At 31.1% G+C, this 26,567-nt stretch overlaps 1 pseudogene; it reads right to left on the reverse strand.

Moving 5' to 3' along the window:
* Window positions 1–359: 359 nt before the first annotated feature.
* On the reverse strand, window positions 360–21,239 carry LOC107411371 (replication factor C subunit 3-like; annotated as a pseudogene).
* Window positions 21,240–26,567: the final 5,328 nt, after the last annotated feature.

Genomic DNA, 26,567 nt, shown 5'->3' on the forward strand with positions numbered 1-26,567 from the left:
AAATTAAATGTCATTTGGATTTTTTTTTTTTTTTTTAATCTCTTCCGTATAATAAGCAAATAATCTATTCGTAATTGAATGGAGGATACGTTTTTCACTTATAATATCAATTTTTGGAAGGGAAAAAAATGAAGTCGAGTACACGAGATCATAGAAGTTTTTGCCCAAAAATGGAGATGAAGCCACCATATAAGGCATTTCATATTAAACATTATAAAGACGACACTATCAAAAGACACCTTATCATGACACCGTGTGATAGGATAATCTGGGATAGACAGTAAATCATGGTCATTACATATTCTAACATAATTCCACATTCCAAAAGCAGAGGAGTAAATCATGCTAGTTGAGAGTGTTCAGCCGAATGTCGCAATGAGGAAAGCCTTATAAATGCTCATGAACTTGGCCACAAATGCTGCAAAAGAAAAATTCAATCCCATAAGTATCAGAGGGCCAGACACCATCGCAGAAAGACAGTTTATATAATTGGTTTCTCTTTTAATTTTACACAAAAATTAACAAAATTACCAGAAACAAAAAATCTTGGATGATTATGAATAAAAATGTATACTACTGAAGCATGCAGCCAATGCCATGTATTTAATAATCTTTCAAAATGCTTATACTGCTAGAAGTGAGAGGTTAAAGTTTAATTTGTATTACTGAAAGAATGCTGATGATGGCAAGCAACAAATACTAGAACATTATATCACACGACTTATTATAAGCATAGCAACTGCACCAATGAGCCAACGGATAATACTAAACTTAAAGTATATGCCAGTAATCATTTTAAGGGATTGCATCTGATCGAGGGGAAAGACTTTGGTACAAAGGTTGCACCATGTGAACCATAAAATAAACCACCAATCACCAGACAATTATTTTTAATGATATCATCACTTTTAGAAGCATACGCGACCTAAAAAATTATTATTATTATAGGTTCAGTAATAAAGCATGCTTTAGGACAATTCAACATCCTATCGTAGTTATCAGAAATATCATAATACCTTCTAGGTGAAATATTGCTTTTTGTCCAAGACGCAACCTGTCTTCCCATAAAATTCAAAAAAAAAAAAAAAAAAAAAAAAAAAAAAAAATACCAAAAAAAAAAAAAGCGCTGACAACCGAAAAATCATCACAAAAAGCTGAGATATAGGCTCCATGTCTACTGAACAATCAACCAAACCTACCTTGTGATTTTTATTTTTTTTATTATTTTTTTGATTTTTGATTTTTTACAAAAGAAACAGTTGCTAATGCCATCACCTTCCTCAGGATAGATTTGAGTTATTCACCAACATAATAGCCCCTTTATTAACAATTTCTTTGTTTTACTTAAAATCAAAAGTTCTTTGTGTGTGCTTGTGTGAAGGAGTTCGGAATAATATGATTCACACGGATAAATTCCATTGATCATTGTGGAGGTATTTTATACAAGAATGTAAAGCATTGATAAGTCTCCTAACTATGTGATAACAAACTGATAATGATTTTCTCTAAGATACATCTCTATCTGTTACAGGATTATAAGTGTCATTAACCGACTTTAGTTGCTGTTGGTTATTCCCCCCTCAAGTGAAACGATGTAGGTGTGGATTGAGCTTGGACTGTAGATGCAGAAATCGAGCAGTAGGAAGCACCTTAGTTAAGATGTCAGCTAGTTGCTGTGAGTTAGGAACATAACGAATACATAGTTGCTTCTGGATAACACAATCCCGTACAAAATGAATGTCAATCTCAATGTGGTTAGTTCTTTGATGTTGGAGGGAATTGGAAGCTAAATAATCAGCTCCATTGTTGTCACACCATAAAACTGGTATGCCTGGTATTTGAACATTCAAATCTTCTAACAAATGTTGTAACCATAAGCTCAGCTGCTCCATTACCAAGTGATCGTAACAAATGTTGTAACCATAAGCTCAGCTGCTCCATTACCAAGTGATCGATACTCAGACTCGGTGCTTGATTGCGCCACAACATTTTGTTTTTTTAAAGACCAAGAAACAAGGTTGTGGTCAAGAAAAATGCAGTAGCTCCCTGTGAAATGACGATCATCGACATTAGAAGCACACTCGGCATCTATAAACCCATATAATGTGGGTTGATTAGAGACATGCAGTTGTAACCCCAATGTTTTAGTCCTTTGCAAGTATCGAAGCACTTTTTTACAAGCTGCCCAGTGTACATCAGTGGGCTGATGCATGAATTGGCTTAGTTTATTAACAATGAAACTAATTTCTGGTCGAGTGATAGTGAGATATTGAAGCATCCCAATAGTGCTACGATAGAGGTGGACATTTTTAAATAGGCCACCAACAGACTTACTTAAATGAGTGCCAAAACTTGCTAGAGTTGGACTTGTGTTGCAGGTAGACATGTCGGCTGTATGAAGAGGATCTTTCATGTCCTTTGTTTGTGATAAGTGGTGTAGTCAAACTCATTTAAAATAACATTTGGTGTGGTGTAGTCAAACTCATACAATTGTAACATTTGGTGTGGTGTAGTCAAACTCATACAATTGTAACCTTTATGGGTTGAATTGTACCCCATAAAAACACATGGTTCTTAATGGTAGGAGAATTTATTTGTTTGTATGGTCTAATGAAACGAAAACACTCACATCTAAAAACTTTTAAAAAATTAAAATCAAATTTTTTTTTTTTTTTAATAATTTTTGCAAAGGTGAAAGTTTAAAATTTTTGTTGGTAATTTATTTATTAAAAATGTAGCTGTAGGATAGGCATGCCACCAATGTGAGAATGGCATGGAACTATGAGCTAGTAAAGAAAAAGCTGTTTTTGTGATATGATGATGTTTCCTTTCAATTCAACTGTTTTGATTATGGGTATGAGGACAAGGATGTTGAAAATTAATTCCAAATTGTGCAAAAAAGTTTTTAAAGGTCTAAATCCTCCTCCCCAATCAGAATGGAAAGTTTTTATTGTTGTTTGAAAAATATTTTCAACCATTTTCTTAACTTGTAAAAATAAATTTGTTATGTCAGAGTTTAACCGTGTGGGATAAATCCAAGAAAAATGAGAAAAATCATCTACAAATAAGACATAATATCTTTAACCTTCTGTGGATAAAGTAGGAGCAATACCCCACACATCAGAATGAATTAGATCAAAAGGAGCTTGACTTATGGAAGTAGATAAGGAACTAGGTAATCGATGCATTTTTCCTAATTGACATGATTGACAATAATCATTATTATTTGAAAAAGAAATAGTTTTATATTGAGAAGCAATCTTTTTAACAATAGATAAAGCAGGGTGTTCTAGACGATAATGCCAAAGATTATTATTTGATAAATTTGAAAAGTTATAACTTGGAAAAGAAATATAAAATTTGACCTTATTTCCTAAATGAGCCAGAGATGCCGATTTATGAGAGCCAATTCCAAGTAACATGACTTGATACAATCCATCCTTAAGTACTTCTTGCAAAAGAACCCTCTTCGTAACCTGATCTTTGACAAAAACAAAACGAGAATTAAACTCCACTATCAATTTATTATCAGAGCTCAACCTTGCAATACTGATCAAATTTTTTTTTTTAAAAATTTTTGGAACATATAAATTTTTTTTGAGGATTAAATTATCAGGAACATTAACAAGAGAGGATCTAGTATGTTTAATTTGCGAACCTTTTCCATTGCCAACTACCAGCTTCTCCATCCCTTCATATTCTGACTTGTTCTGAATATTGGAAGGATCAGCAGTGACATGGTTGGTGGCACCACTATCCAACAACCAATCTCCAGTTCCTACAAAATCATTGGAAGCATAATATGCGACATTATTATTGTTCTTATGAGTAATAGGAACAAAATCCTTGTCAAAACTATGCCTATATTCAGCAACGACATGGCCACCTCGACCACATAATTGACAAAAAACATGTCCACAGCCACTTGAATTACCGCATTCTGTTCCATGTCCTCCTTGGCCCCCGCATGTTCCACCACCACGATTTATGGTGTTTTCAATCCATTTGATTTTGTTGCCCTATTTAAATGGTCAGCATCATGTGCTGCGGGCATGAATTCAAGTCCATTTTGTTGAGAAATCTGAATCTCTTGGCTAAGTAACATTGCTTGCACATCTTCAATTTGAATAGGTTCACAATTATAATTTACATTTTCAATCACAGCATCATATTCCATAGGTAGTCCTTGGAAACTATACATTATGAAATCATCATCTGTGACTGTATAACCTGCCAATGATAAGTTCTCTGCAATTTCTTTCATTTTAGATAAATAAGAAGTCAAGGTGAGTGATCCCTTCTTAGTCGTTTGAAGCTGTAATTTTAACTGCATTAATTTTGCTCTGGACTGATTTCTGAAGAGCTTTTCTAATGATTTCTAGAGTTGTAAACAAGTTTTTGGCTTAGTAATTTGAGTATGTACCTCTTTGGAAATTGATGAGAGCATCCAGCCTGGGAGAGCAGAGTCCAGTCGTCTCCATAGTGGATAATCAAGATTAATTGTTGATTGACTACTGCTACCTTCCTTTGTTGTAACCTCCATGGGTGGCTCAATAAAAACACCATTGATAAAGCGTCCAAGGTTACTTCTGATACTGGGAAGTAAGATCTATGTTCTCCATAGAATATAGTTATCAGTTTGTAGTTAAAAAGGAAAATTATAATTTGGTAATGTCACTTCATTCAATGAAGGAAGTTTTTAAGAAGAAACAACAATCTGAGACATGGATAGAATTTTGAGAAGCTCTGATACCATGAAGGAGTTTGGAATAATATGATTCACACGGATGAATTCCATTGATCGTTGTGGAGGTATTTATACAAGAATGTAAAACATTGATGAGTCTTCTAACTATATGATAACAAACTGATTATGATTGTCTCTAAGATACATCTCTATCTGTTATAGGATTACAAGTATCATTAACTAACTTCAGTTGCTGTTGGTTATCACTGTGTTACTACATTGTTAAGTTTGTTTCCCATTTTTTCTAGGTAAGTTACAAAGTTAAGGTGAATTTGCTTGATTTCTAGATCAAAGTAAGCATTTCTATATGATAATGAAATCAAATAATTTCTCCGCACCAATTTAGTGAGGGAAAATGAAAAAATTTCTTGCAATCATGGATCCTGAAAACACTACTAGTTTTTCAAAAAGAGACTATTGTGCAAAACAAGGTAATAAATTGAACTTACAAAATATGCTACCCAGTGGCAAACCTCATGCTTCAATTCTATATCCAATTTCTTCAATAATTCGTAAAGCAGCTTTTGAGCTAACAATAACAATATACTTCAACCGAAGTGAGAAAAAACAATAAAATAATTGTAAAGAACGTGAAAGGAAAATTTTACCTTCAAGATGATTTCTGGAGGCATACAAATTACAAGTAATTCATACAACTTAAGTCGAACCTGATAATGCCTAGTGCATAGAGAAAACTGTTTGATTAGAAATTATGAAGTAAAACATCAAAAGAAAATGTAGATCATCCCAAACTATCAAAGTAAAAAATATAACTAAATATTTGCAAGAGAATAAGAAACTGTCCAAATTTCCCCTGCTGTTTTATATGATTCATCGCTAGAATACAAACTACTGCACATTACGGAAAAAAAAAAAAAAAAAAGATAGAGAAGGGAAAACTATAGAACGACAAAGAAAGACAAACAGAATATTTAAATGTTATAGCAAAAAGTTTGGTTCCCAAAATCTCGTACATGGATAGCACATTTATAATAAAATTGATAGTTTCTGTTATATTGTATATGTTTGAAAACTTGGTTTATTTAATAATAATAATAATAATAATAATAAAAGCACCTAGTGGATGCTAAAGTAGCTAGACTCAATTATCCATAGAATGCCATATTATAAAATGCTTAAAAATAGACATCTTTTTATGCTCCGCTCCTTCATTATGTCAAATGCAAATTCAAAGATTATTCCTCCCAATCAATTGGTGGTATTGATTGGTTTCTTGTGAAAAGATACCTATAACCATATGCACAATACATAAAAGTTGCACAGTTGAAAGAGCATAGATATAAAGAACTGCTCGATATCTAAGTAAAAAGAATCGTGACGCAACTACTGATTACTAAGGCAAGAGATGGAGCATTACTGCCGCAAGTCCACATGGAATTTGGAGTCTTTCTTTCTTCCCAATGGACTCCAGTACAATAATAATCTGCCATTTTGAATTCGAAACAAACCCTCTATGAAGCACCATAGTAGTGACAATAACAGTCTCATTGAGAAAATCAACATTGTCAGATTTCACCTTAACTATTAGGAAGCCAGTGAGTTTGCAGGATCACTAATCTAAAAGACAGTTTGCCATGGACCACGATAAAGGAATTCATCAAATATTTATTGTGTTAGACAAGAGATATGTGAACTTATTTTTTGATATTATAAAATTTATATGTACATGCATGCCATAAAAACAAAAAGGCACCAATGATGTATGAATTCCCATTTTATGCAATAAAAGAGAAAATTCCTTCTTGACATCATGATTCATGAAGTTAATTACTCAATACCAATAAATAATGAAAGACATTAGTCATACCTTAAAAAAAAAAAAAATGAAAAGAACATTAGTTGATCAGTAAACCTATAACCTATCAGAATTCAACATCCTCCACAGTGAGGAGATCACAGTTTAATGTTTAAAACAAGCATATTGTCAATTAGAATACATATACTAATATTCTGTTCGCATATTATATAATGCTAGAATGTTGTCTATAATTGCAAAATTTGACTAATCTTGAGTAATAAACTTAGGCTCAAATTATGTCAAAAATATTTTTGAAATTGAAATGAAATCTAATCAAGTTGTCTAAAGAGGGCTATGCACTTTTGGACAACAAGTAATTAATCCTGACAACATATCAAATGAGAAACTTATCCACCTATTCTTCTGTTGGTGCTTTGATTCTGACATTTAGACATCTGACCTAATGGCTTCAGTAACCTTTGAAGAACTGTTACAGCATAATATTAGTAGGCAATAAGCACTATACTTCTCCATTGTTCTCCAAAGAGAATGTTGTGCTTCTCTTGATAGTTTGTCGACCTCATTGAGAACCAAAACTAGCATAAAGAAGAGTCATCAGATTAGATAAAATTTTTTAGGTCCAGGTGTGGAAGTTAAAAGAGATCTTGTGTGTTTATTAATAAACAAAATGACTATTTAAAAAGAAGTAGGGAAGGAGAAAGGAGGAGGAATGAAATAATTCCTGTGATGTAGTAAATTAGCAAACAGAAGTAGAAAATTCCAAACAACCAACTCGTAGATATATGTGAGGGTCGGTGGAGGCAAAATATACTTAAATTTGCAGTTCCTCAGTAGATTCAGAAAATGACCAGCAAAAGACCTCCTTCTATCAAAAAAGGATGAGCCGTTTATATAGAAAAAAACAAAGCTAAACAAATCCATGGGATCATGTTTATTACTTAAACGTAATTTACCAACTAATGGCCACAAAAACAAAATAAGTTGTTTCAATAAAATAGTGTGGATTGATAGAGATTTTTCAAGAGGGCTGTGAAGGAAGCTACTTTAAAATTAATGCAACGGTAGTAAAGTTTTCTTTTTAAGTCTACTGCTCCATCAGTTTTTCCCCTCCCTGAGAGAACTCCTCCTCAAGTTTAGTGCTGATTGTTGGAGCTGAATCTAGTGGATAATATGGGTAGAGGTTTGCAACGTTCAAAGTAGAAGAGATTTTGAGTTTTGGAGGTAAATTAATTATATAAGTATTTTCATCAATCCGCTTGAGCAAGCAAAAATTGATGAGAATCCACCCGTACCCATACAATTGACTACTCATTGGGGTGTTGATCCTTTATAAACGAAGACTGGACCAATCACTAGGCACAAGCTAGGAAATTCATGGACAATTTGGTTAGCTTCATCCAAGGAGTTATTCAATCTCGAAAGGGCATGACAATACCCAAAGATCCAAAGCCTGTCTTGTGTATCTAGGTTATGAAGGCGAAAATAGATCAGCAAGTTGTTTTGGTATATTTTTAGACCTCGGGTAGCAAGGCATGGATTCAACACTTTATGAACTCAATTGATATCACCAAAAGGCTATGAAATCATGTTAAGGCAGAAGCAAAAGTATTTAAATTCCACTTGTGTGCATAACTCATCTTTTTGGCTGAAAATGCTTATTTTGGTATTGGCTTTGACTTCTTTTGTTGATAAAGCAAGTTTGACTTATTCCAATCAAGGGACAATGTATGAAAATCAATATTAAACCTATTTGGCATTGTACATGGCATATGGGAGTTGATTTGGAGCCTAATCTAGCTAATTGGTCAAAGACAACTTGTTTGACAAAGTAGTTAACTAGTTTCCTAATTTGAGCATTTGATTTTTGTTTTAGAAAATAGTCTTTATTTTGGTTTTTACTTATTTATTTGCTGGAAAAATTAGTTTAGGAAAGTTTATATTTTATTATTTTAATTGTAAAATTAATTTATTCCTATTTCAAATAAAGGAATTAATTAATCCAAATTAGATTAGAAAATGATTGAAATTCGGCCAACACCATTGTTTCGTAATCTCTATGGCCGGTTTTAACCTAGTGTTTGTGGATTTTATTTTATAAACTTTAGCCTATCTAAAGGCTTATTTTCTCAATAAATTCAGTACATTATTCATATAGAAAAATATCTGTGAGAAAGAATTCTCTTTGTTTTCTTTGAACACCTAAAACTCTTAATAGAAATCAAGTATTTTAGTTTGACTTATCAATAAGACATACATCATCTATTATGGCATCTTCATCATATACCAAGATTTCTAATTACAAGTTGATTAAGGGTTAAGGTTTCCATTAGAATCTAAACATAATTAAGATCCGAGCTAATATAATATGGGTTTAGGAGGAAGTCATGGGCAAGACTTTGGAGCATATTTTCTAATTTTCGATTCACAACCTTTGTCTGACCATTAGTTTGGGGATTGTAAGCACTGCTGTACTGAAGTTGGGTACCAAATTTGAACCACAAGACTTTCTAAAAATGGCTTACAAACTTGATATTCCGATCAGAATTGATGATGGACTTAAGTACACTATGGACTCGCATAATTTCTTTGAAGAACAGTTTGGCAATGTGGCTTGCATCGACAGTTTTTTTTCAAAGGATGAAATGGGCCATTTTGGAAAACCAATCAACCACCATATATATGGAATCCACTCAGCATTGGGTGACAGGCAGACCAAGTATAAAATCCATTGAAAGATCTTCCCATATATTTGTAAGGATGGGTAAAGGAGAGTAAAGTCCAGTGTTTTGAAGGCTGCCCTTGGTCTGCTAACAAATAACGCATCTTTGAACAAAATGAGTTATATCCATTTAATGTGGGGCCAAAAGAATTAAGAAGCGACTACAATGATAGTTTTATCATGACCAAGATGGGATGGGCTGCCAGTGATGAGAATCTGTCTTTACCCGAACAATTGACTACTTGTTGAGGTGCTGATCCTATACAGTGGAACAATCACTAGAGCACAAGCCAAGAGATTTAAGAAAAATTTGGCTGGATTTATACAAGGAGTTATCAATTCTTAAAAGGGCATGTCAATTCCTGAAAATCCAAAGCTTGTTTTAAGCATCCAAGAGGTTGAGGCCGATATGGACCCGGATCGATGTTTTAGTGCATTTATGGACTTCGGGCAGTAAGGAATGGGTTCAAAACTTCTTGAATAAATTGATATCATTAAGAGGTCATGGAATCAAGTCAAGGAAGAATCAAAAGCAACCAAGGAGGTCATTTGTGCATGGAATAGATTCTTGGCCGAATTTGCTGTATTTGCTGCTGACTTTGCTGTATTTTGTTGATTTAGCATTTTCTCTTTATTCCAATCAAAGGAAACGTATGGGAATCATAATTAATCCTATTTGGCATCCTACATGGCATATGGGAGCTGATTTGGAACCTTTACAAGTTGGAAATTGGTCAAAGATAGCTTAGTGGTCAAACTAGTGAACTAGTTTCCTAATTTGAATTTGACTTTTTGTTTTAGAAAATTAGCTTTTTATTTAGTTTTTATTTATTTATTTTCTAGAAAAATTAATTTAGAAAGTTATTATCTTATTATTTCAGTTGTAAATTAATTAATTCCTTATTCAAAATAAGGGAATCAATTAATCCAAATTAGTTTAGGAAAGCATGAAAAATTTGGCCAAGCTTGTTTCCTAATTCCTTTGGGCCTAATTTTACCTAGCAAGTTAAGGTTTATTGTTTTGTGACTTTAGCCTATTTAAGGACTTATTTTCCATTGAGAAGACATCTTCAATATTATTCAAGAAAATTATTTGTGAGATAGAATTGTCTTTGTTCTCTTTGAATACCTTAAACATCATTAGAGAGCAAGTGTTTTAGTTTGACTTATTAATAGGACATCTATCACCTATTGTGGCATCTTTATTATATACCAAGGTTTCTAGTCATAGGTTCATTAGGGGTTGAGGTGACCATAAGAACTTGAACTTAATTTTTCGATTCCGGACTAATATAATACTGGTTTAGGTGCGAGTAAACCTAGGTTCGTATCAGCCAGGCCTCCAGCATGTAGTTCACCAATTGGATGAATGCATAGAAAAGTATCAAGGGTGCACAATTGGTTCCCTTTGAATAGAAAGCCTGCAATAATATGATAATCTGCAGCATACTCATGTTTTTCACATTTTCTCCAGATGTCACCGAAATCAGGGTTAGAGAGATAGAGTTCTTTGATAGTAACAAACTCCTGAAGAGAAACTTGGAGAGTTGCAAGCAGCATGGGTTTCTTGCTTAGAGTATAAGCTACAGTGTTGAGTTTTCCAGCATGATGTTGAAAGGAGTAGTGGAATTTTTGAAGAAATTGCAGCCAACATGCATGGAGATTATTTAGTTTCTTTTAAGAGTTAAGGTATTTTAGTGGCTGGTGATCACTCCTTAAAATAAAGTTTGGTTGAACCAAATAATGCTCCCAATGGTCGAATGCATGAATCACCGCATGCAACTCTTGTTCATAGGTGCTCTATTTCTATCTAGCCTCACATAATTTTTAATTGAAAAATTCAACTGGTTTTCCTCCTTGCATCAACACAGGTCTTATGCCAAATTTAGAGGCATCGGTTTCCACTTCGAAAACTTTGTCAAAATAAGCAATGCAAGGACCGGTGCTTATGTTAGCTTCTGTTTAAGCAATTTGAAGTTGTTTTCTTGTTCATCTCCGTAATGAAAATTTCCTTTCTTCAAGCAGTTGGTCAATAGAACAGCTATGGTGCTGAAGTTTTTTATAAACCTTTTGTAAAAGGTAACCAACCTATGGAAGCTACAAAGTTCAGAGACATTGGCAGGGGATTTCCAATCCAAGATGGTATTTATCTTTTGTGGATCAATGTGTATACAATTCTTGCTTACAATAAACCCTAAGAATAATAATTGTTCGGTCAAGAACACATGCTTTTTGATGTTGAGATACAATTTGTTATCTCAAAAAGCTTGAAAAACCATTCTGAACTGGGCTGAACGTTACTGTGTATCTATGCTAAAAATTAGAATATCATAGAAGTAAACAACAACAAAAGCAGCTTTGAAACTTGGTTCATTAACTTCATGAAGGTACTTGTCATTTTGTACAAGCCGAATGACATCACTAACCATTCATACAGCCCATCTTTAGTTTTAACTGCCATATTCCACTCATCTTCAGTCTGATTTGAATCTGATGATATCCACTCTTTAGGTTCAGTTTTGAGAAAACTTGAGAACCTTGTAGTTTGTTTAAACATATCTTCAAGTCTCGGTATGGGAAAGCTATATTTGATAGTTATATTGTTAATCACCCTGCTATCCATACATATTCACCATGACTTATCCTTTTTAGGAACAATCAAAGCAGATACAACATATGGGCTTAAGCTCTCCCTAATGAGTTTCTTCTCCAATAAGTCATGAATGATACCCTCCTTTGGACTCACTCTATAATAAAGTAAATTTGGAATTTTACACTCTGAAACTAAGTTAACATTGCACTGAATGTCTCTCATAGAAGGAAGTTTAGCTAGTAGTTCAGTAGGTGTAATATCTAAAAATTCTTGCAAAAAGGACTTCATTGGTTCTAGAAGGGTTAAATTCTCAGGTTTTGGATTGGAAAGAACTAAGGCCATGAGGAAGTTATGTTTGGTAAGCTGTTGGGTAGTTTGAGAAATAGGGTTAGAGTGTTTAGGTGGCTGTTTAAGTTTACCAGGAGTGGCTTTTTGCTTTAGAGTAAAAGGCAACAAGACCAACATCTTTCCCTTCCATTGGAAAGAATAAGTATTATTCTTCTTACTATGTTGAACATCTCTATCAAATTGCCAGGGTTTTCCTAAAGTAAATTGCGTGCATCCATTTTTACAACATCACATTCTACCTTATCTAGATAGTGGTCACCAATGGAGAATGGCACACGACAAATTTCATCAGCCATTTTTAGGTTATCCTTTAGGACCCAACCTATTTTATAAGGTTTAGGGTGTTTAGAAGCTGGAAGTTGTAGAACCTTAACAAAGGACTTTGAAACCACATTTTCATAGCTTCCACTATTAACAATCAGCTCATAGAAATGTCCATTGATAGTATGCCTAGTTCTAAAAATTGCTTTCCTCTATGTTTGGTTGGGGAGCTTAGCAGACAATAACAACTTCTCAAAGATGTAGACAATAAGGTCTCCAAGGTCTCCCATAAGTTCTTTAATATCCTATTGTTCTTCTTCTTCATAGTTCTCTTCATCAAAATTCCCATATTCTTCCTCCTCTTGAATTTTCAACAATTTTCTTTTTGGAACATTCTTTGGGTTGGTGCTTAACTTGGTTGCATTTGTAGCACTTGATTGGGGCTGGTTTGGCATAGGGGTTGTTTAGTCTAGGTTGGAAGGAAGGCTATTTGGCTAGATATTTGTTATTGTAATCTTAAGTATTTCTAGGATTATTGTTGCGAGAAATTGTTGTGTTTCTGGCATTGTTGTTTGTGATATTTGGAATGTTTGTGTTCATTGGTGAACTGGGTTTATGTTTGTCCTAGTGAGAATCAGTCAAAGGTCTCCATTTATTGGGAGGTTTAGGTTTATTATGCCCTTCCACAATGTTTGGTAAGTTAATTGCATCATTAATAGACCAAACTGATCTTATTTCAAGTTTTTCCTGAATGCCTCCATTCAATCATGAGATGAAATGAATCACCAGTTGCCGTTCTATCTCAGGCAAGTTGTTTATTGAACTTAACCAATAAAACTCTTCAGTATATTCATTTACGATCCTATTTCTTTGTTGGCAATAATGATACCACTAATACAAAACCTGATCATAATCGGTGGGCAAGAACCTAGCCTTCAATAACTGCTTCATTCGATGCCAAGTCTTAATACTCTCTTTCCCCGCTATCCTTCGATTCAATTGTAGTTGATCTCACCGAGTAGCAGCACCACCTCTTTATTTATATATAACTCATTTCATTTTTTTTTGACTCTGAAATATTCAAAAAACCAGAAAACTTTCAATAGAATGTAACGAGTCCAAAATTTTTTCTATATCCATATGGCCATCGACGTAAGGAATATCAGTCTTAATTTTATAGTCAAAAGATTCTTGGTTTTGGTTGTACCTATCATGATTCCCCAAGCGAGGCTCATTGAAAATTGGTTGAAAACGATGCTTGGTTTCCCCGAGCAATGAAGCCTTAATCTCATCGTCTGAATCCCCAATATCAATGGAATATTATGATGGAATAGGGGAGTGAAATGAGGGGTCAGATCCGTTAAAATGGGAGGTTTGAATCTGGGTAAGTGTTATGGAAAAGATGAGAAAGTAGTGCGAGTGAGTTCTGGTGGTAGACGAGCCATGTCTCGTTCTATCAGTCCAGAAATGCCAAGACCAGATGGTACGACAGGGATGTTGAGGCTTGACGATGCGACGTGGTTCGATTGGGATAGATGGAAAAATTGTCAAACTTTTACTCTAGATTTTGAATTGCAGCCCAGATGGCTTTCGTTCCCTATTCATCACCTATAATTCTGCTGCTATCTTCATCTGAATTGGTCATGGTAAGCTTATTAATAACCAACACTCTGATACCAATTTGATGCAGTAAATTAGCAAACAGAAGTAGAAAATTCTAGACAATGAACTCACAGAGAAATTTCCTCAGTCCATTCAGAAAATGAGTAGCAAAAGACCTCTTTCTGTCAGAGAAGGATGAGCCTTTTATACAGAGAAAACAAAGCTAAAATAATCCATGGGATCATGTTTATTACCTAAATACAATTAACCAACTTATGATTGCAAAAACAAAATAAGTTGTTTTAATGAAACGGTATGGATTGGTAGAGACTTTCTAGGAGGGTTGTGAAGGAAGCTAGACATCTTTTAATATTAATGTAACAGTAGCAAAGTTTTGTTTTTGAGTCTTTTACTTGACCATCTTATTAAGGACTAGCAAACAACAATAATAACCATTTGGACAACAAGTACCCAATCGTGAAAACATCCAAATATACAATAGTTATCCCAAATGAAAAACATGTAAATTTTCCTAAATTACCTTTATATCCCTTTTTCCCTTGTATCAATTGGTCTATTCTTGGTCATTTCTTTAATTATCTCTCAAACAATATATCTGTCCTTAAATATTGCATCACTGGGATTCAGTTCCACATGATTGGTACTTGACAATGTTGTTAGCTCTATATCATTGTTTCTATTTCCAGCCTGAAAGAAATCATAGAAATGTCTATTTAGAATGTCCTAACAATAAAGTCATCGGACATGCTTACTCAAAGAGTGTGAAAACCTATATCCATATTTATAATTTGAATAAAGGCAAAACCATAAACTAGTATAGCCCTTTTGATATAAGTGTTATCAAAATTCAGAGTCCCATATTTTGAATAACACATGCATGAATAACTACATAATTTTTACCTTCAAATACATTTTATTAAAAGCTACAACATTGCTATATTTCAATTCAAAAGCATCTTCACAAAAGACTTCAAACATTTTTATAGAATAACATTCCTTCAGATGGGAACTCTTTCCAAGAATGAATATTTCTTTTGCTAGAAACACAATTTTTTTTATTAAAAGCAAATCAAAACACATGGATGACGAGTAGCCCTATCTTTTAGGTGTTCAGCGTGTATGAATAAAACTTAATAACATTTGTCAGGTGACCTTAGAAACCAAACATTCACCAAATTTATCTTTTAGAGAAGATCTTTTTCAAAGAAAAACTCAAAACTCAGAGCTGAGAAAGTGTCTTATTGTCCTAATCTAACAAAAGAGGCATAAAGCTTTCTAAACACAAGATATGCAATGTTCCATTAAAAACTGAAATGCATAATGAAACCAATTCATTATCCTGGCATGTCTTCTCACATTGCTATGAATAATAATTATACATTGACAAATCCTAACTACTTTACAACAAAGCATATTAATAGTAATTGCATTTTTTTACATAATGCTATAGTTATTTTAACAGCAACAAAATGTAAAATTAGATATTTAAAAAAAGGGAGTTTACTTCAACTTTCCAGCTCCTATTTTCCACCTTCACCTACAACCAAAAGGAAGAAACTTATTATAATGTGTACAATTAGTTGTTGATCCTTATCTGTTGGCTATTATCTTCACCACCTTATGGAAATCCTTATCATGATCTATGTAGACTGTTATGTTAATAGAGGTTACTCCATGCACATTTTTGTTGTACACTCTATATATATGTATGTTTGTACTGTTGATGAAATGGAGTAGTTCTCCCAAATCCTCTGTTCTTGTTCATGGTATCAAAGCATTAACATTACTTGAATGAGCACCTAATTATTTTTTTTTCACCTACATCATGTGTACTATTTCAACACCTACATCAAAAGAAACATCTATTACAAACCCACTCACTGTTAGTGTCGAACCTACCATTGCCAATAGAAATCTTGCTGTCATCAACATTGCAACCCAAGCACCACTCAAATTGACCGAATCCACCTACTTTTCCTTGAAAAAGCAATTCGATGTCTTACTAATAGGATACAATCTATATGGTTTTATTGATGACATATTACCTTGCCCATTACCTGTTTTATCGAACTCTGTAAACTCTGTAAATCTTGATTATATTTTCTGGGTTTGTCAGGATTCTCTTCTCGTTAGAGCTATTCTAGCATCTTTATCATCGAAAGTCCATTGTTTTGTCTATGATGTAGAAATCTCCAGAGAAGCATGGCAAAAACTAGCCCTTACCTTTGCCAAACCATCTTGCCTAAGATTAATGTGGCTTTGTGAAAGACTCATCCACTTTCAAGGTTCATGTCCAATTGGTGAATATTTACAAGATGTTAATGCAGCTGCCGATGAACTCTCTTTGATTGACAATCCAGTCAGCAATGATGATCTTACTTTGTATATCATCAATGGTCTATCCAATGATTTTGAAACTATATTGACTGCTTTTCAAACACGAGATACTTCCATTTCATTTGAAGAATTATATGAAAGCTGATGGACCATGATAATTACAGAAAATGAATGGAACATAAATCTGAAGACTTTACCCTGATTGTAAATATGGCCAGTCGATTCTCATTAAAGAATACCACTACATGAACTCAATCATTTCTTAACAGTAGTTCTACTACCTTGACTTCTCGTAAACCTTCTTTCCCCATGGCTGGACCATCAAGTCAAGCTCCTTGTCCATTTCATTCATCAATGCCTTATGAAGGTCGGTGTTAAATTTGTTCTATCCAAGGCCACTTCGCTCATTTTTGTACCTTATTGTGTCAAAAATGGATCTACACCCCTCGACAGCAAACTTCATGTCCTAAAGCACCATCACCTTCACTAGCCTACTACACAGGTTCCATTCTTGGACCTTCTCCCTCAAATCACTCTACCAACTCTTCCTAGCTATCGGATTCAGGTGCCTCTCATCATATCTCCATTGATCTTTAAAATATTTCATTGTTTTTTGAATATGACGGAACCGATGAGATTGCAATAGGTAATGGTCATAAGTTTCCCATCACCTATACCGGTACTACTACACTCTTCTCTCTTTCAAATTCTTTTCTATCAATGGATGTTCTTTGTGTTCCAAAGATGATAAGTAACCTACTATCAGTTTCTAGACTCTATAAGTCAAATAATGTCTATCGAATTTTTACCATCTAGTTTCCTTGTGAAGGATCTTTGGACGTGCATAGTGCTGCTACAGGGACCTCTTAAAGGTGCTACGTATGAGTGGCTGGTTGATGCTTCCAACATCTACACGAATCCCATTGCTTTTTCTGCTATCAAAATGAGTCTTTAAAGTTGGCATCAACAACTTGGACACACGTTTGATACCCTACTGTGTCAAATAATTTTCACATATTCTCTTCCTGTGTCTTCTATGAATAAATTTACTTGTTGATTCCCATAGGTGTAATAAATCACATCGACTATCTTTTGGTTTCTCTTTTCTGTTCAGTTCTCAGCTTTTGCAACTTATTTATTCTGATGTATAAGGACCTACTAATGTTTTATCTTATGATGGTATAAAATATTAAGTTATTTTTGTAGATCATGTTTCAAAATATATCTGGTTCTTTCCACTAGAATCTAAATTTGATGTTGCCTCTACATTTATAACTTTCAAAAGTATGGTTGAAATTTTTTTCCAACTACCTATTATTTCCTTCTACTCTAACAATGGAGGGGAATTCCTTAATTTTAAATCATTCTCCCTTAACAATGGTATTAATCACTTTCTAGCCACCCCACATACTCCACAACAAAACAGATATGCTGAACATCATCATCGGCATAGTCATGGAACTGACTTATCTCTACTCTTCTAGGCTGGATTACCTAAAAAAATTTGGAGTTATGCCTTTTATTCTGCCTTTTCTTTCATTAATCGTTTAATCAATCCAACATTAGGAAATAAATAAACTCCTAAATGCACACATTCAATGCATACAAGAGCTCTTAATCACATCTTCAAATCCAAAGTACTATCTGATTTCTATATCGCTTCAAAAGCAATCTCTTCTTTCGGTTCATGAACCACAATCCATCCAAACTTATCTTCAATCACCTTTTTGATGTTAGGCAATGATGGAAAAATATCAAGCTCTTCTCAATAATAATGCGTGGGAATTGATTTCTTCTTATCCCTCATAAAACATAGTTGGTTGCTAGTGGATCTTCTAAATCAAATGCAATTCCCATGGGTCTGTTTAATGTTACAAAGCACGCCTAGTTGCCAAAGGTTTCCACCAATGACCAGGTATTGATTTCTTTGAAACTTTCAGTCTAGTTGTGAAGTTAGATACCATTCAAGTTGTACTAAGCATTGCTCTCTCTTAGAACTGGTCTATTTAGCAATTGGACATAAATAATGCCTTTCTTCATGGGTCACTCACAAAAGAGGTCTTTATGTTTCAACCATAAAGATTTGTTGATTTGACCAATCCCTCATATGTGTGCATGCTCCGAAAAGCTATTTACGAATTAAAGCAAGCACCACAAGCCTGGTTTCAAACTTTAAAAGCTTTTCTTCTCTCTTATGAATTCAAGAACTCCTATGCAGATTCTTCTCTATTTGTTTATTAGTTTCATAGCTCCATCATGTATCTCCTTGTCTACGTTGATGATATCATATTGATGGGAAACAACTCTAATCTTCTTACCAGGTTTGTCTCCTTTCTGTTAGTGCAATTTCAATTAAAGACTTGGGTGATCTATAATATTTCTTGGGTATTGAGGTCATTACTTCCCCTTCTGGTCTGTTTCTCTTTCAAAAAAAATTTATACTCGACATTCTTGACGAAGCTGATATGGTTGTTGCCAATGGGGTTGCAATACTGATGCTTTTGACATCCAGGTTAATGATTTCTGATGGCCAACCACTTAGTTCTACTACTCAATATCGCCAGACCATGGGTTGCTTATAGTCTCTCTCCCTAACTTGTCCAGACATTGCTTTCTCCATCAACAAATTGTTTGAGTTCATGCATAAACCCATTGATGTTCATTGAATAGCAACCAAATGAGTTTTATGTTATCTCCACAGCACTACCCATTATGGTCTCTTCCTCAAACGGAATTCATCCCTTAATCTTCATGCATTTTCTGATGGACACTAGCTGGTCATTTTGATGACCATACCTCTACCACTGATTACATTGTCTTTCTTGGTAGCAACCCCATCTTTTGGTCATCTCACAAACAACGTTCTGTCTCTCATTCTGGTACAGAGGCAGAATATCGTGTTGTTGCACATACTACATCAGAGCTCTGCTGGCTTGTCTCCCTTCTTCAAGAACTTCTGTTAAGTCCTCTGCTGTTCCTACAATTTACTGTGATAATTTAGGCACAACCTATGTTTGTGCCAATCCAAAGCTTCATTCCAAAATGAAACATATTCGAATCGATTTTCATTGTGTAAGTGACAAAATACAAGATGATTCCATACTTGTGTCTCATATTTCAAACAAGGATTAGTTAGCTGATATTCTTACAAAGCCACTGTCCAGACATGTCTTTGGGTCACTACGTAGAAAGATTAGTGTTCTACCAAGGAACACCAATCTTGAGGGAGAATAATAACGTGTACTATTAGTTGTTGGTCCTTATCTGTTGGTTATTATCTTCACCACCTTATAGTAATAGTTATCATGGTTTATGTAGATTGTTATGTTAGTAAAGGTTACTCCATGCATGTTTCTGTTGTACACTTTATATATATGTGTGTTTGTACTGTTAATGAAATGGAGTAGTTCTTAAATGGAGTAGTTCTTCCAAATCCTCTGTTCTTGTTCAAATTATACAAGTATAATAGGTATCATATAGAACAAGACAAAAAAATAAATCAATATATAAAATAATTCAAGAATTCTAGAGATAATTATTCCTCAAAACTCTCGTTACTTGATGCTCACTAAACATATGTACATGTTTCATTTTCTCCATACTATTAAAACCTTTATGAAATTACACCAAGTTTAGTTAAGATTTTCTTATTTAACTAGAATTGTTTTTTTGACTAAACCCAATAATGAGGTAGAAAAAAATGAAGAAAAGGTTAATCCTTTTTGTTTTCTAGTACTTTCTCGGTAGACAAACAAACAGACAAAAGTTATATAACTAAAAAAAAAAAATCCATCTTCGTTGCCCCTTTTGTAAGCATATGTTTTGAAAGATGTAAGAAAGGGCAAACCTTCTCAGCATTGGGTTCGATCATCTTGCGAATGATGGCCATGATTAGGGTTTTCTTGCTAGACCTAGATGGGCCATAGAAGAGCAAATGCAGATAGTCCTGCTCAGTCACCTATACCAATTGAAACCCAAAAGTCACAAATACAAGAAACTAAAAGTTAAGGTAAAATTGGAAACAGAAAATAGAAGAGAGAAAAAGTAGAGGGTACACGTTTCTTGAGCTTTTGGGCAACATCTTGATGGACTATGATGTGGTTCTGGGTTAGTCCTTGTCCACCCTCATCATTTTTTACTTCTTAAGAGAAATTCGACACCCTGTGATACTTGGACTCTTCGCTTTTGAAGAGGTGCGGAATCCATTTCGGATCCTTCAGGTGAAAAATAAATATTGCATATTCTACTTCAGCCTATAAGAGGGATGCAAATGTAGAGAAGCATCCATGGATATGAGAAGAAAAGTCGAAGAAAGCATAGAGAACAAATGGAGATGAGAAGAAAAGTTGAAGAAAGCATAGAGAATAAAGGGAAACAATAGAGAACTATTGCTAAGTGTGCATGGAAAGAGGAGAAGAGAGGCTGTAGACAAGCATCGGCTGGGAAAAGAAGCAACTTAAACAAATTTTTTTTTTTCCTTTTTAGTTTTTGCCAATGTACAGGGGAAAAGTCGAAAACATATATTATTTGGAGCATAGTTAAAATAGTTAAACTCCTGCATAATTTCTGTGAAATTTTTATTTTTGAAACATGTTAAAAGGAAGTTTAATTTCAAATGGAAATTGAAATAATTTTTAAATATTTATCAAAATTTTTGATTTTTTTAATATTTTTTTTGAAAATTTTATTAATAATATTCACATCAATTTATTTATAATTTGATTAAAAAATTCATAATTTTCATAGAAAGTTTCATAAATTTTTATAGAATTTTAAAAATACCTATTTTTTTGGTTAAATTTGTTTTATTAAATTTTTTTATAAATATCATTGATATTTAGTAAAACTTTTTGCTAAATTAATATTATTGATACATATATATATATATATATGTATATATATATATATATATATATATGTATTACCTTCTAATTGTTTTCCAATGATTAGACAAATAAAAAAAAAATCTACATTTAACAAACAATATCCAAAATTATATTAGACAAGTCTACTTATCATATTTTTAGAGAAAATAGTATTACAAGTTATAAATTTATCTACATATTATTGTTTTTTTACAATAATAAATTTAATATTTGTATAATTATTAAAAAATAAATAAAAATTAGTACGTAGACAAAAGTTGAAAGATATGTAGAAATTATATTTTTCGTAAACTAAGGTTTAATATTTCGGTATCGATAATATTTGATACCTGCAAACTTAACTCTTAAATATTCATATCGATAGTATATTAATAATTATATATAAAATTATCCAAGAGATACATATGTTAATAATTATTTCTTATGTTTCCCATTTTAAAATGAGAATGAGAAAAATACAAATAATTCTCAACTATCCGAGAGTTCTTTATGGTATTGAAATGAAATTTATAAAACATAATTTAATTGAAATAATTATTCTATATATCTTAACTAATAAATAATTTTATTACATATGTGTTTTTTTGTTTTGTTTTTTTATTATTAATAATATATTTTTAACTATTACAACTTATTAAAAATCGATTGATTAAGAGAAATATAATATCCATTCAATATTTTTGTAATTTTAATAGTCAGTTTGATAATTAATTAATTAAATAAACTAATCCTAAAGTTTCAATAAAAAAATTATTTTTTAATAAATATCTATCAATTTTTATTAATATTCAATAATTTTTTATATTTTCGTATCAATTTTTATATTTTGAACCGTCAATATCTTCATCGATACCAAAATTTTGAACTTTAATCTTGAATATCTACTTCTATATTATCATTAAAAAGATAATTGATATACTTTTAAAATTATTGATGATGTAAAAATAAATTGTTCAAAACAAACTAATTTTATCTCCCAAAAAAAAAAAAAAAAAACTATAATGCTGAGGATAAAAAGCACCAGCATCAGCATTGATGCTGATTTTCCGACGGTTGGATGCAAGAGCATTACTATCCAACAGTTGGGAGATAAAAAGATATGAGTTGGTTGCTTCTCTCTCTTCTAATGCTTATTATTTTTTCTTTTTACTTTGATATTTATTTTAATAAAGAACTAGAATCATTATTTTTTGGATTAACATCATATAAACTTTCGTAGATTTGTTTTTATGATAAATTATATCCAAAGATTTTAAACAATTTAGAAATACCTTCTATGTAGTTGACTTCTATCCAAAACTATTTTCTTTTTATGTGATAAAGGTAAAATGATATTAATACTCTTATAATTCAAAAATAACTTTTAATTAGTAATATAGTTTATATCATATATCTCTTTTTAAAAAAGTTGTTATTATTATTATTATTATTTTATAAGTTATCTTTATAATAAAAATATTATATGTCCTAAATACCATTTCAGATTATAATCTATATAATATATAAAAGAAAAACAGTATGCGCCATATGTCAGCGTATGCTTCTTTCAAATTCTCTCCAAAAGTATATTTTATTATTTATTATTTATTATTTATTATATCACCTTTTATGGATACAACCAAATATATATAAAATAAATTTTTGACATAATTATCTATAACTATCAAACAATTGATAAAATTATATATGGTAATAATCTTGAAATAAATTTAAAATAAATAAAATATTTAATTTTATCTTATTTACAAAATACATATTTTTACTCTTTTTTAATTATATATATTTTTATTATTATCATTAATACTATTATAATATAATATAATATTATATTATTTATAAAGAGGTCATTATTATAATAGTAATTTTTGAATTTAAATCTTTAGATCATTATATAGATTGATTTGTTATCATTCTATAAAAAATTATAGTTATCGTATTATATATTTAACCACCGTTTAATGAAACTTACATTATAATAATAGTTAGTTATCGTGTTATCATTCTAAAAGTTAGTTGTAATTTATAATAATAATAATAAATAAATAAATAAATAAATAACTTACATTATGACTATTTAATATATGAAAATTAATTATTTATAAGGAATTAAAAAAATATTTGAATTTGAATTTGAATTGAATTTTATAAATGGAAAACATTTGAATTTAAATTAAAGTATATAAATACATTTGAATTTGAATTTAAATTTCACAGATGGAAAAAATTAGATAGAAAAATTCCATAGATGGAAAAAATAAAAATGTAAATATTTTTGAATTTAAATTTTATAATTGAATAATATTATATATAGAGATCAAATTTACAATTTGTTAAAGGCTAACCATCGAATGCTATAAGGTACATGTTAACCTGCTTTATTAACTATGATTTTCATGTTTTTAATCGTCTTTATTTAAAAGATATATTTATATTTTTTTGGTTGTTTTTCCCTAAGTACATCAAGAATGTGCTGCTAACTTCCAAACGATGTATGATTGATGAGTATGAAAAGAATAATATGATAGAAGGTCTGTAGAGTTCAATAGCGAGCTCGAGGTATTATATATCAAAGTGTGTCAGGATCTACGATGAGGTTCTCTAGGACATCTATCTCGCTTTCTCTCTCTCTCTCTCTCTTGCATATTTATTTGATTTATTATTAATATTATTTTTTATTACTAACATTTTAAAAAGTTTCTCTTAATTTTTTTTTTGTATTGAACTCACTATTATTTCACCAGCTTATTGTGGTGGAAAAAAAAAAATAGTTAGTTGGCTCTTTTGGTTGGAAACTTTGCTCTCAAACACTCAACTACATTATATGGTCTAAATGTCTGAATGTATTGCAATAGTAATATTATTCTTTTGAATCAAACTAAATCAATACATATAACACTCATAAATAATTAAAATATCCAAAAAAAAAAGGGGGGATAATTATCCATATTTTTTTTCCCCAAAAAAATAAGCCAATATTTTTTTCGGCCTATCCTTTCTGATCTATGTATTTTCTATTTATAATATTCAATCAAATTTTATACCATCTAAAACATTATTTCGTGCTCGAAAAAAATTATCTTTTTTTTTTTTTAAATTCCATATATAAAAGACAAAATCAATAGTGAAACTTTTCACTCAACTAATCTTTATTTGATTTATTTTCTATTAAATATTAAGTTTCTTATGCATCATGTCTATAATAAATTCATATTGCATAAAAATATGCCAGTACATTTTAGCAGACACTTTTTAATTATTTTTATATTTTATAATTTTTTTTTTCAAAACAAGAATCTATATATTTTTATTATTAAAGATATTTTATACAAAATATATCTAATACATATTTATATATGGATATACAATAAATGTAATTTTATTGTAAAATAATAAGACTAATATATGATAATTAATAATAAAATTAATCTTCTTATCATAAATTTAAAGTGAATAATATATTTTTCTATATTTTTTAAAAATTGCTCAAAATGTACTTATATATATATATATATATATATATATATATATATATATATATATAAAGATATGTGTAATGTGTCAGCATACTCTTCTTTCAAATTCCCTCAAAAATCATTTTTTTATTATTTTGATTTGATTTGATTTATTTATTTAATATCTTATCTTTTATGGTTGTACCCAATTATATATAAAATTAATTTTTGTTTTAAAATTAATTTTAAATAAACAAAATATTTTATTTACTGAATAAGTCAAATACATAAAATGTATTTTTTTAATTAAACATATTTTAAATATTTTGACATATACAAATATAGTTATATGGAAATTAATAAAGATATCTTTTCATTTGGATATGAAAAATATAATATCATAAATAATAGTTGTTAAACATAGCAAAATAATATTTATATCTGAAACAAATTATTAATTCATTTGAATTTGAATTTGCTTTTTATATATGGAAAAAATTAAATAACCAGTTTATAATTTTGAATTTCATAAATAATTTATCTTATAATGTAAAAATATGTTTAAAGTATAAATAATAATAATAATAAAATAAATAAATAAACAAAAAATTAAATAATTAAATTACATTATGAGTATTAATATATGGATATTAATTATTTGTGAAGAATAAAAAAATATATTTGAATTTGAATTTAAATTTGAAGTTTATAAATGGAAAATATTTGATTTTAAATTAAATTATATAAATGCATTTGAATTTGAATTTGAATTTAAATTGCATAGATGGAAAAAAAAAATTGGATAAGAAAATTTCATAGATGGAAAAAAATAGATAGATAAATATTTTTGAATTTGAATTCTATAATTGAATAGTATTATATATATATATATATATAAATTAAATTTATAGTTATTAACAAAATTTTATAGTATAGATTAAAACAAAAAAACATCTAAATATACTTATTAATAATTAAACTTTTAAATAGATTTTCTAAAATAATTAATTATTATGGGTTATTTTTAAAATTTATTTATTATATTACATATGCCCGTGCACGTATAAGGATAATGCTAGTAAAAATATTATACTTATTCAATTAGACTATTTTATCATCTTATTCAAGTTGGTGCCCTTGGTTCGTTTTATACTTGGGCCCGTCGTGGTGTGAAAAGATATATTGAATCTAAGCTTGATCGAGCCTTTTGCTCTCAGTTCTACTTGGATTCTTGGTCAACTATTTTTAGTCTTGCTCTCACTCGTCATTAATCAGACCACAATCCTTTATTCATGAGCTTTTATTCCTCTTCCGTTTCGGCACCTAAGCCTTTCAAATTTCAGTCTATATGGTGTTTTCATGATTCTTTTATGCGCTTAGTTTCTTATGTTTTGAATTTAAAGGTGAATGGTAATCCTTTTCAGCAAGTGTTGCAAACGTTAAAATTGTTGAAGGCTTCTTTCTGCAATTGGAACAAGCATTGGGGAGGTAAATATTAAAATTACAGAAGCTATGCTTCAAGTACAGTTAGGTCAAGATGACATTACTTAGCTTAGGTTGAATAAGGATAGATTTTGTGAGGAATTAAATGCTCATTCAGATCTGGATTTGCTTTGAAAAGGTACGAAATGATGCTCAAAGTTCAAAGTCGAATCAAATGGCTTAAGATGGGGATCCTAAGATATTTGTAAGGCTATTCGCTATTGTTTTTCAACACGGGTTTCATTCCTTCCAGTATGAATTCCAATTTTTCAATCCTCATTCCTAAAGTTGATAGTGCTGCTACTCTGAATAAGTACAAAACAATTATTTTGGGGGATT

Source organism: Ziziphus jujuba, chromosome 10 (assembly GCF_031755915.1).
Source record: "Ziziphus jujuba cultivar Dongzao chromosome 10, ASM3175591v1".
NCBI lineage: Eukaryota > Viridiplantae > Streptophyta > Magnoliopsida > Rosales > Rhamnaceae > Ziziphus > Ziziphus jujuba.